Here is a 13832-nt window from a genome sequence, read left to right as displayed (position 1 = left end):
AGATGGCCCATTTGCAGACTTACAGGCAATGTGTACAGCCATTTTAAGGAGTCTGTGGTAACCCGCGTTGTTCTGTAGTGTTTGTTGTCTGAGTTGGCCTGCGTGTGTGTTCTGTATGTGTTGATGAGACTTGGAGGTTGGCGTGAGAGCGAGAGTGAGAGTACGGGTGGGAGATCTTGGTACGTTCTCGTTTGTTCCTTGTTAATCAATCAATCAATCTTTATTTATATAGCACTTAATCACATCATCAGAAATTTCAAAGAGCTTTAACAGACAGAAAAACCCAACAGAACCCTCCAGAGGAAGCATAGGCGATGGGGCCGGGGAAGAACTCCCACACTGGGGAGCAGACTACGGCAAGACCCACTCTGGAGGGCAGTCATCCACCTTGATCGGTTGGGTAGGAAAGGATATATACTGGGGATAGAGACAGGGGAAAGAAAAGAGAAGGACAGACAGAGAGAGAGTGACAGATAGACCAGATAGAATTTGCAGTCCAAATTGTGCTGTAGTTGCCAGGATTTCCAGGCGTTTGGATTTCCTGCCTTCCATACTTGTTCCCCACCTGTCGAGCAGAAGCACAAAGACAGCGGCGGTATCTTGCAAGCATTTGAAAAGTCTAATTTAATATTAGTAGGATAAGCAAAGAAAGAGAAATAACAGAAGCTCCAAAGTGTCTCCCTTTAACGGGAGCCACAGAGAAAATACCCTCAGCAGTCTCGGCCTATAGCAGCTTATCTAGTGGAATCTGTGTTCTTTTTATTAGTAGGCTTCATCAAAGTAGAGGGTTTCGAGTCTAAGGTGATCCCTCGTTACTCGCGGTTAATGCGTTCCACAAACCACCCGCAAAAACGTCAGTCAGTCATCTTCAGATTGCCACCGCTATATCCGCCGCAGCGGATCACGGGGAGCTGGAGCCTATCTCGGCGGCATGGGGCGTGAGGTGGGGGACACTCCAGGCATGACGCCAGTGCACCGCGGCTGCAAAAACGTAATTCTGCAATATAGTGACAAACTTTATTTTATTTTATTTATGGTAATTTAAACGTTTATGAACCCTCCCACCTTCTATATTACCTTTTCCCACACTCTGATAGACTGTTTAAGGCACTTTTGTGTCTCACGGATGTGTGCTGTGTTCCGAGACTCATGGAGCGAAGTGCACTTCCCAATTGAATGCACGTACGGTATCACGTGACAACCTACTAAAAATCTGCGATGAGGTGAAGACGCGTGTGTTGATGCGCGGATGTGCATGGGATTACTTTACTCTCAAGGAGGCTATCATTCCAAAGTAAAGGCAGATCGTTCCAAAGTAAAGGAGCCAGATAGCTGAAGCTTCTGCCTCCTGTTCTACTCTTACCTGATGGGTTACCAAAGATCCTGTATCCTCAGATCAAATAGTCCTGGGAGGGTGATACACTTCAATGAGATCTTCAATGAAAGACGGAGCCTTATAGTGAACAGATTAATTTGTGATCATGAATTATATTCTAGATTTTATAGGGAGCCAATGTTCGAGTCAGTCAGTGGGCAGCTGCATTCTGAGCTAATTGTAGAGTCCCAATGGAGGATCTTGAAAATCCTGATTATAAGGAATTGCAGTAATCCAATCTAGAAGTAACAAAGGCATGAATTATTTTTTTTCTGCGTCTTTAAAGGATAAGAAATTTCTAATTTAAGCAATGTTTCATAACTGAAAGAAGGCTGTCCAAGACACAGACTTAATATGAGAGTTCAAGGACAGATCTTGATCAAAAATCACTCCCAAGTTCCTGACATCATTAGTAGAGGATAAAGCAATGTTAGCGAAGTGAATTACAATATTTGAAAAATGAGGTCCTTCCACAAGTGAAGGAATTTAAGTATCTTGGGGTCCTGTTCAAGAGTGAGGGAACAATGGAACGTGAGATTGGATGGAGAATTGGGGCAGCCGGAGCGGTATTGCAGTCGCTTTACCGCACTGTTGTCAAAAGGAGGGAGCTCAGTCAAGAGGCAAAGCTCTCCATCTACCGTCATGACCGAAAGAACGAGATCGCGGATACAAGCGAATGAAATGGTCTTTCTCAGGCAGATAGCTGGTGTCTCCCTTAGAGATAAGGTGAGAAACACTGCTGATCACGAGGGGCTCAGAGTAGAGCCGCTGCTCTTTCGCGTGGAAGGGAGTCAGTTGAGGTAGTTTGGGCATCTGGTGCGGATGCCGAGTTTTTAATGCCCACTTCATCTTCTAATCTCCTGAGAAGAATATCATGATCAACAGTATTGAATACTGCACTCAGGTCTGCTATTAAAAGGTCATTTGTTACTTTTAACGGTCTCCATATTGTAGTTCGTTCTAAAACCTGACTGAAAATCCTCTAACGAATATGTCTCCAACAGGTAGTCATTTCACTGTTTGGCCGCTAAGTTCTCTAGAATCTTAGGAATGGCAGGTCGGAGATGTAGTTGGAGAAGAGGCTAACGTCAAGGTTTGGTTTCTTAAGGACGGGATTGATCACAGCCACCTTAAAAGAATGTGGCACATCGCCTATTTTTAAAGACTGGTTAATTGTTGACAGTATAAGTTAATTTAAGTTAAAACCTCTTTAAGAAGCATAGTTGGAATTTTGTCTAGCAGACTGGAGTTGGGTTTAGCAGAAGAAATGAGGGAATTTAAGTCGGACAGTTCCATTTGCTGAAGGCACTCCAGGACAGTTTTGCTAGTTTCAATCGATTCCTCAACTATCGGAATAATGTTTGGCACTACGTGACAGATCTCCTACCTAAGATTTGTTTTGAAGGAACCTAAGAAAATCATCGCAGTCCAGATTTAAAGTAATAGTAGGCTCAATACTGTTGTGTTTCTTAGCCAGCCTGGCTACAGAGCTGAAAAGAAACCTGGACGACAAATAAAGACCGTTTAAGGAATAGTGTATGCGTCATCCTTGCCCACCATAAGAAACACCAGGGTTGTTACAAAACCTATAAGAGTATGGGAAAAGGTATTGCATATACAAGGTGAGCTAATATCAATATGGGGGAGGGTTCATAAATGTTTAAATTACCATAAATGAAAAAAAATTTTCTTGGTCGCTATATTGCGGAATTTTGTTTTTCGCTGGTGGTCCTGGAACGCATTGACCGCGAGTAACAAGGGTTTACTATGTATATAAACCTACATGAATACAGGACTTTATGTGCATATTAAATGGGTTTGTAATTTTTACAATATGGTAATAAATTTAAAAAAAAAGATGTAAATATTCATGGTTAGTTTGTCGCCATTGATGCTCTCATCAATGGCGATTCATCGCTCCGTAGCTAAACCGGCTCGTCTCGTCTTGAAGATAAAACCTCATGATCGCCATCTTCCTCACCGTAAAACAGCTCCACAGATCGCTGAAAATGCTCGTTTTCGTCTCCAAACACTCCATCTTTTCTAATTTCTTCTTTTGATTGCTGTTAGCAGCTGACCGTTATTTGTGGTCAGCGTCTGAGCACTACTGAGCGGTCGCAAGCTGATCACGTGTCACTCACTAACTGTAAGTACAGGACAGCTTCAACCCAAGGAAAAACAGCGCCTGCCGTCTGATCGCACGGGTAAAATTGGATATTTAAACCTATTTTGTACGATCAAATCATATCTTTGGTTTTTGCTTGGTCAATGACCTGAAATAAACAGAGTTTCTCATCTACGCTGTCGCATTAAGATTATGGCGGCAATCTACGTCACAGGAACGTCATTCCTTTGCAAGATATATATGGCTAGCATTTTGTGTACTGTTGTACACAGGGTGTGTTTTTAACATTGCGAATCATCTTTCTTCAGTATCACTTTGACTGAGTTCAAAGGGATGAAGACATTTGGAGTAAAGTTCTTCAGGCAGAATTTAAACGTTGGAGTACTGGTCAAAAGGTCACTTACTCCTTTTTTCTGCAGGTTGGCAGGGATAAAAACGCATTATTTACAGAAATTTACTTTAAGGCCTTTCAAACACAATGTGATTGAAGGCATTTGTTAATAAATCTGGAAAGGGATGAGCGCTGCCAGGTTCAATTGACCAAGACACACCACATGATGACAACCACAGGTCATCTGTGGTGCCCCAACAACTCTCCCGGGTTATGGGAGAGGCTAGGTTAGCCTAGGCCAATCAATCTATACTGTAGCTGCTATTTCTGGTGTTGGAGAGGAACTCACAGCTCTCCATTTGATGACATTATAAAGCTGTATAGTTCTCGATTTGTTAATGGCCCCTCAAGAAGATATTTGTGTTGTGGTTGGATCCTCGTGTTCTACATCTATTCTAGAGAATGACGCTGACATATAATTCAATTGGCCCTGCAAACCATGACCAATGTGTGAGATGCTATGGCTAAGGATGCCGTAGGTGATCTCTCTGATTGGTTCTTCTCTGTGGCTTACTTGGCGAGGATAGGTGTTTAAATTGGTCATTATTTCAGTGAATGTTTTCTTACTTGTCTCTTGTGGAAGTCCTTTAGGTTATCGTTGTATTGTTATTATGATGGATATTAAACTTAATATGATGCTTTTGGGTATCGCTTGTCTTTGTCTCTTTCGTCGTTACATACAGTATGAACAAAAAGGAGAAATTGAGCAAAATATGATGTTCTTTATGAAAGTTTGTTGACTCTTGTATAAGCACGTGTTAACCAGTGAGTTATATTGTTTTAGTCTTTCGGCTGGCCGACACAATTGATGCAGTCAGTTCTTCACGTGATGTGTCCTCATATGTTGTCACAAATGATTTGCTATTAGATTGTTTGTAATCCATGAGGAGTGTCACCATCTTCCCTAGGATAGCAAATCATTTGTCCAGCGTCGGGTTCAGATCGGGTTCAGGCGCATCAGAGGTCACCATGCCACACCCCTTGAATTGTCCTCTAGCTCACTCCCTTCCTCAACCATTCGGCCACGGGTGTATCTGAAATTATATCCGCACTAATGAGCAAAGAGAAAATATATAAAGTGAAGTTTGAATCTTTTTAAATGCAGGTCACGGGTCCTGCTGGAGCCTATCCCAGCTGACCATGGGTGAGAGGGGGTACACCCTGGATCGTCTAAGTGTGGCCTCACTTCGTCACAGGGGGGCACACATAGGCAAACATTCATGGTCACGCCCTCTGGACAATTGGGTGTGACCAGTTCACCTCAGCTGCAGGTCTTTGGAGGTGGGAGGAAGCCGGAGTACCCGGAGAGAACCCACTCAAACAGAGTAAGAACATACAAACTCCACCGTAAACATTTTGTCTTCACCCGCTTTTCCTCTGTGCGGGTCAGGGGTGCTGCTGGAGCCTATCCCAGCTGGCTAGAGGCAAGATGTGTGGTACACCCTGGACACGTCGCCAGCGAATCAAGGGGCCACATTTTTTAGAGGTCACAGATTTGTGTTCCAAATAATTTTACAGACATTCTGAATATTATTCAGAATCCCATTAGACCACAGACAAATGGTATCCGACACCAAGAGGTACTCGCCATTTGCACACAGTATTTTTCTGTGTAGAAAGAGTAGCCTAAACCACCAACTACCATACCCACTACAAAACCAACGGTTACTATCATCAGTGTAGCCCATGTCCACAAAGAACGTTTTCTCAGTTCAGGTGAGTCTTTGTGTTCATTTGCTGCCCTGATAGCGATTAGAGTTCTCAATCTCTTCTTATTCTCCTTGATTTTTTCGTCAAGCATTTGTGGGTCCATAGAATAAACAGTCCCAAGAGAACTTTGAGTAGCTGCAAAATTCATCTCATCAACAGAAAACAGCAGGAAAACATGTCAGAGCTGCATTATATAATCCTGCTTCTATAGATGTTAAGAAATGTCTTTGATCCGGGGGCTTTGATGTTCAACATCATCATTTGATCTCTTGGTTTCTGTTTGCGAACACTGTTCCTTTTCCACCTTTGACGACCTTTGACGAAGTGAATTTGTCTTTTTGGAGCAACCCCCTTCTTTTTGGAGTTTGCACGTTCTCCCCGTGTCTGCGTGGATTCTCTCCGGGTTGTCCGGCTTCCGCCCACCTTTCAAAAACAAGATGGCATAGCTGGGATAGGCTCCAGCTCCCTGCTGCAGCGGATGATAAGTGATAAGAAGATGAATGAATGAGTTGTTCATCCTTTGTTTCTTCCTCCAGCTTAGGTTAGTATTTTCCCGAATGAGTGTCGTTTGTTTGTATCATTTTTGCTGATTTCCTTTGTCTTTAGTTAGTGAATATAGATCATGTAGGGGTGAAATTTGGAGGACATTTTTCTTTCAGTTAAACACACAGGTAATCACTAATTTTGAAGTAAGAATAAAGATTTTGAAATCTAAGCTTTGGTTTTGTAACTTTATGCAAAGTTTTGGACTCAGTTCACACGAGCAGCAGCTGGATGAGGAACTAAGTGAAGAGTGTAAATTGGTGTGTCCTTGCAGTTGCATATTGTGATCTAGATAGATATATAGATAAATATATGCTTTATTAAGCTGGAGGAAATTGCAAATTTGCAAAACTGTGACACCTATACAGATTTCATGGGCTTGAACCTGATCTGAACCCAACTCTGGGGAAATAATTTGCTATCTAAGAAAAAGCATTTAAACACCTGGTAGGTTACAGATAATCCAATTGAAAATCATTAATGACAGGTAAATGGGGGTATCTAACTTAAATGAAAGAAATAAATTACAGTACATTGTAAAGTGTCTCAGCCATGAGAATTAACCCAGGGTAACACAGTGGTTTCACAAGCAATAACTAAGTTCCACAGAAAATAAAGCATTTTTCTCTCACAACTTGATCACATGGTCAGGTGTGTTGTAGGTGCTCATCTCATATGTAGCCTCAGAACTTCAACAGACTGCATCAGCGACTGGAGGAGGTGGAGCATCTTCGACCGCCTGTACAGGTGAGTTCTTAAAGAGGTCCTATTATCAAAAACAGATTTTTTCAGGTCTCTACATATAAAGAGTGGTCCTCCCTAACCCTACCAACTCTCAGAGACTGGAAAATAAACGCTTCATGTATCAAAAGAAAAATGGATCAGCGCCCCTTGTGACATAACGATGGGAGTGATTGACAGCAGTGACAGACATAGCTCAGCCCATCTGCTCTAGAGTACCCACCTCTCCCTACATAAGGGTGTTCATCCTCAGGGTGAATTTCTTTATATCTAGGACTGACATAGAAATCTGGTGCAACGGCTTCTATCAGTAGGGAATATGGAATAGTGACTGAGCGAATGAACTAAACAGCGTTTTCAATCAGTTCAGCTGCCCCACCACTCCCAGCTCCTCGTCCCAGGCCTTTCCTGGCCCTGCAGACCACTCCACTGATGCTCCCTCCTCCTGTGCTTCCTCTCCTTCCACCCATGCTACTCCTCCCGAGCCCACTCCAAGAGCTGCGAAGCTTGACGGCCCCACCTCAACCACTGGACTTCCAACCTCGCCACGACTTCCTGCTCCCACCATGACGAGACCGTCATCACTGCAGACCTGGTGACGACAACGCTGAGGAGGCTCCATCCCAATAAGGCGGTTGGACCAGATAAGGTCTCCCCAAGACTCCTCCGAGCCTGTGCTTTGGAACTAGGGGATCCTCTGCAGTGATTGTTCAACCTCAGTCTGCGGCTGGGGAGGGTCCCGTCACTGTGGTAGACCTCTTGCATCGTCCCTGTACCCAAGAAAAGACGCCCTACTGAGCTCAACGACCACCGACCAGTTGCTCTTACCTCCCACGTAATGAAGACCCTAGAGTGACTGGTCCTGGAGCTCAAGCGTCCACAGGTGCAGGGTGCAATGGACCCTCTCCAGTTCGCCTATCAGGCCAAGGTTGGGGTTGACGACGCTGTCTTGTACCTCCTCCACCGTGTGCTCCCCTACTTGGACACGGGGGCTGTGCCGTCAGGGTGCTCTTCTTTGACTTTTCCATCCATCCAAAAGCATGCACTTCAGGTTGATTGGCCGGTCCCAAATTGACCGTAGGAGTGAGTGTGTGTCTGAATGATTGATTGTCTCTATGTGGCTCTGCGGTACACTGGCGTCGTGCCCAGAGTGTCCCCCACCTCATGCCCTGAGACTGCCGGGATAGGCACCGGCTCCCCCACGACCTGCTTTAGCGGATTAAGCGGGTTAAGAAAATGAAAATGACCGACCGTCTGTCCGTCCGTCCGTCCGTCTATCCATCCATCCATCCCAGCCAATACGGGACCCGGCAACTGCACACAGGCCACAGGTTAGTGTCACCACATTTTATCTTAATTACAGTTGCCTATAAGCAACCGAGCTACATAGTTAGCTTCTGTTTCGCTAACTAGGTAGTTCGGTTTCGGTTCGCATTTGCATAAGGTATATACACGTTCTCTGGAGTGATGAATCACGCCTTTCCATCTGGCAATCTGATGGATATGTCTTGATTTGGAGGTTGCCAGGAGAACGGTACATTTCAGACTGCATTGTGCCGACTGTGAAATTTGGTGGACGAGGAATTATGGTGTGGGGCTGTTTTTCAGGAGCTAGGCTTGGCCCCTTAGTTCCAGTGAAAGGAACTTTGAATGATTCAGAATACCAAAACATTTTGGGCAATTCCATGCTCCCAACCTTGTGGGAACAGTTTGGAGCAGGCCCCTTCGTCTTCCAACATGACTGTGGACCAGTGCACAAAGCAAGGCCCATAAAGACATGGATGACAGAGTCTTGTGTGGATGAACTTGACTGGCCTGCACAGAGTCCTCACCTAAACCTGATAGAACACCTTTGGTATGAATTAGAGTGGAGACTGAGAGCCAGGCCTTCTCAACCAACATCAGTGTGTAACCTCACCAATGCGCTTTTGGAAGAATCCTCAACCTTGTGGACAGTCTTCCCAGAAGAGTTGAAGCTGTAATAGCTGCACAAGTTGGACCGACATCATGTTGAACTCAGGGTTAGGAATGGGATGGCACTTCAGTTCATAGTATGAGTCAAAGCAGGTGAGCGAATACTTTTGGTCATGTAATATGTGTGCCTGTGTCAGAGTCCCTTGTCATGGCAACAACGCACACAGGTTAGTGTCACCACATTCTATTCTTATTTACGAGAAATCAACTTGGTTTTGTCTAATTAGGTAGATGGGTTTCAGTTCGCTCTGCAACAGTATTTGAAGTGAGTTGCATGTTAATACCATTACGAGGGAGTTTGGCTGTCCAACTAAAATGTCTACAAACATATACAGAAAACTGGAGAGTACCAATACCAATAGATGACTGGACACTGCCAATACTGATAGATGACTAGAGACTAACGATACCAACAGACGAGTGGAGACTACTGATATCGACAGATGACTGGAGACTACCGAGAGACTGGAGACTACCAATACCAAAAAATGACTTGATGCTCTCCCCGCATGGGTTCTCTCCGGGTTCTCCGGCTTCCTCCCACCTCCAAAAAGCATGCACTTCAGGTTGATTGGCCGGTCCCAAATTGACCGTAGGAGTGAGTGTGTGTGTGAGTGATTGTTTGTCTCTATGTGGTTCCGCGGTACACTGGCGTCGTGCCCGGGGTGTCCCCCACCTCACGCCTTGAGACTGCCGGGATAGGTACCGGTTCCCCCTGCGACCTGCGTAAGCGGATTAAGCGGGTTAAGAAAATGACTGACTGACTGACTACCATTACCAATAGACGACTAGACACTACCGATACCGAAAGACAATTGGATATTTTGCCCTAGTTAGTTAGGGCAAATTCAAAAGTAACCAGGGAGTGATCTGACAAGACATTGTTTTGTGGGAGAATAGTCAGGTCAGGTGCTGCATAACTACGCCTTTGGTAAAAATAAGATCTAGGGTGTGGTGGTGCTCATGGCTAGAACCATCCACCACCTGCTATAATCCTAGAGAGTCATATAGACTTGAACCCAATGCAGAAACTATCATCACTAATATATATGTATTAGTGTGTACAGGCCCTGAACACACATAAACACACACAAAAGGGCCGTTACGCAAACAGGGGGAGGCAGAGTGCCGGGCAGCTCCTGCTTTGGTGTGCCCCAAATGAGCAATTTGTAAAGGGGACAGCGCCTTGCTCAAGGGCTTCTCAGTAGTGCACCGATGGTGAGCTGACACCTCCCACTAGCAGCTCAAACTCTGGGGGGTCTTGGGCAGGAGCAGAAATCGGACAGCCGATCTTAGAGCATTTGACGACCCGCACTACCGCTGAGCCACTGCCTCCCCTAAATGAACATTGAAATCTCCTTTTACTAAAACCTTATCTTTGGTTGCAGACAAATTAGAAAAAAATTCAGAAAATTCTATCAGAAAGGAGTAATGTGGTCCATAAGGATGATATAAAATTACAAATTCAATGGAATCAGTTCATTTATTTGAGGACCGTAGTACATTCATGCTAAGACTCTCAAAAGTAATGTAGCTAGACTCAGGCTTTGGGTTAATTGTGTTCTTCATAGTATTGATACTCTTAGAGGAAAACAATACTCTACTTTACGAACTTTAGACCCCGGTGATGACCCCACCCACATGCTTGCTATCCAGGACGGCAGACTGGTGAGAGATGCCATCTGTCAGAAGTCATTTCAGAGTCTAAGTCACCACCACAGCATCACCACAGCCAGCAATAAAAACATACAATACACATTTTATTTTGTCATCTTTACTTCCTGCAAATCCAAAGTTAGTTTTTGTATCGTTACAGTAGTTAACGTTATAATAGTTAACAGGATTCACCTGTGACCATCACCCATCTCTAACTTGTGCTCCAATATTTGTATTTCCAGATCTTCCCTCCTAAACTAGAGGTTCAAGTAAACCATTTCTTAATCTATTTTTCTGCATTAGAAAATGTATTAGAGAGTGATTGACAGATTGTTTGATTGACACATCCTCTCGATGGATAAGGGTGTGGCTATCCCTGAGGTGGAGTTTGGAAAAAGGAACAAATGGTCACAAATAAGATCAAAGAAATGATGATGATGAAGATCAAAAGTCCCGGATCAAAGATATTTCTGAACATCCACAGAAACAGGATGATATAAATGGATGATATATTTGAGCTGCAGCTCTGAGACAGTGGTCTGTAATCAAAGAAATGAATTTCGAAGGTACTCAAAGATATATTGGGAATGTGTTTTGTCTGGACCCACAAATTATTGAGGAGGAAATCAAAGAGGAGACAAAGAAATTGAGAACTCTTGTTGCTATCAAGGCAGCAAATGAACACAAAGAAGAGTATAAATATTCCTGGTGGACGAGGCTTAAAGTGGCGATTACAACCATTGCTTTTGCAGTAGGTGTGGTAGTTGGTGGTTTAGGCTATTACTATTTCTACCCAGCAGAATCTACAGGAAGATCCTGTGTGAGAACCTCTTGGTGTCAGGTACCGTTTTTGTCCCTTATCTGTGGTCTGATGGGATTCTGAACAATATTCAGAATGTCAGTAAAATAATTTTGAACACAAACCTGCAACATCTAAAAAATGTGGCCCCTTGATGCGCTGGCAACGTGTCCAGGGTGTACCCCGCATCTCGCCCCCAGCCAGCTGCGATAGGTTCCAGCAACACTGTGACCCGCACAGGGGACAAGCAGGTGAATATAAGATGTTTATGGTGGAGTTTGCATGTTCTCCCCCTGGCTGAGTGGGTTCTCTCCGGGTACTCCGGCTTCCTCCCACCTCCAAAGACCTGCAGCTGACGCGAACTGGTCACAACCAATTGTCCAGAGGGCGTGACCGTGAATGTTTGCCTATGTGTGAAGGACATGAAGTGAGGACACGCAATCCAGGATATACCCCATGGTCGGCTGGGATGGGCTCCAGCAGGACCTGCATTTAAATAAAATTAAAAATTTACTATGTACATTTACTCTTTGTTCATTGGTGCTGATATAATTTCAGAAACCCCAGGGCCAAATGGATAAGGCGCTGGCCTTTGTTGCGGAAAACCTCTTTTCTGCAAAAAAAGAAGAAATTTTTAAATTTTGTACACTTGTCTGTTACCCGAAGGGAAATTAAGAGAGAACACTCTAGATAGTTTTTCTTTAATCAAAAGCATGCATACATATTAGCACACGCACACACACACACACACACACACACACACACACACACACACACACACACACACACACACACACACACACACACACACACACACACACACACACACACACACACACACAGCCAAGAGGACAGCCAATCAGAATAATAAAGACTAGCCTAGCCTAGCCTATCCTCTAACCCTGGAGGGTCGTTTGGGCACCACAGACGACCCGCAGTTGTCATAATATGGCAACTTAGCCTGGAGGCGCCCATCCCTTTCTAGGTTGGATGCAGTTTAACATCATACCAATGCAATGTTAACTACAATCAATGAAGTCACAGACTGCAACATCCCTTGACACCCCTGAATTCAAAAGTTTACCCAGACCTACTTGCATAGGTCAAAGATCAAAGCTAGTGCTCTGACCTACTGTGATTGATCAAAACACTAGCTTTGATCTATGGTCTTACACTGGCCTTCTCCCTCGTCATCCATCTTATCCGGTTCCTGAGTGTAAAAAAGTTTAAATTTGACCTTGACATAGTTTTCTCAAGTTCAAGGTCATCTCATTTGCATCACCTTGGCCACCCGAGCAATGTGCTTTTTGTTTCATCTTTCTATCTGCAACGGTTGCGAAGATATTTGGTGGACATACTAACCAATGGACAGACGGACGAACGAACGGACGAACACTGACAATCACAATACATCACCGCCTTGATGTAAAAACCCACGCTGGCATACCCTGTTTTCCCCTCGCTAACTCTCATTGCTGCTTCCTCTGTCCTCTCTGGCGAACTCCTGTCTTCACTCTCTCTTTGAAACCATCGGGACCAATTATGGAAACGATAATCTGGGCTCTCAATTCAATTGATAAAATCAGTTTGAGAAGGAATGCTGGTCCGGGGGAACCTGTCTGTCCTGATGGGACGCTCACTGCTGCCCACTGCTCTGAACGCCATACTCTTCTCTATTCTGGCCCTACCTCCCCATGTTGTCAGCAGCTGACAAGAAACTCCTCCTGAGGGTACAAGGCCGTGATGTCTGTTCTCCCTTCCCCTTCACCTGTTGTTGACTCTTTGGCAGCGTCATGTTGACCAAGGATGTACAACAGAACACACACACAGACACCTGCTCTCCTCTTTAACCGTCATGTGACTGGTGTGATTAAAAAATGTTCAAAAATGACCAAAAAATTAGGAATTCAAGGACAGAAAAAACCTCAAAATCATACTGGAAACTTGCTGTTTGGGACTTTTGAGATTTTTCCTATACAGCGTGTTGGAGAAAGAGCTCTTTGGTAGTAAAACACTCAAACCTTCAGACATCAAAGACGTCTGATGGTCTAGGGTTAAATCAAATCATCTGATTTACAGAAAGACATCACTGAAGAAAATATCTCCAAGTTTGGCCAGAGTGACGACAGTGACATCAGAACCACTGATCCATTCGTTTGATCTGACCCCCTCACGTCACATGACATCATTCTAACAGGTTTTCTGTAAACAAGGCCGTTGAAAACAATCACACAAATAATGATTTGAAAGAGATAGTTGGAGCAAACTCAAGAAGTCACCTCTTCAGGTGGTCGAAGTCGCTGATGCAGTTTGCTACAGTTCTACAGTAGAAAGGATGAACCAAGAAGACAGATTCACTTCATCAAAGAGTGAAAAAGGAATGATAACAAGCAGAAACCAATTGATCAAAGACCAAATGAAGATGATGAATATCAAAGGTCCGGATCAAAGAGATTTCCTAACATCCACAGAAAAACACAGGGTGATATACGTAAGTAGATGATATATATATTTGAGC

The sequence above is a fragment of the Antennarius striatus genome, chromosome 2 (assembly GCF_040054535.1).
Source record: "Antennarius striatus isolate MH-2024 chromosome 2, ASM4005453v1, whole genome shotgun sequence".
Taxonomy (NCBI): Eukaryota; Metazoa; Chordata; class Actinopteri; order Lophiiformes; family Antennariidae; genus Antennarius; species Antennarius striatus.
Note: the sequence above shows the minus strand (reverse complement) of the source record.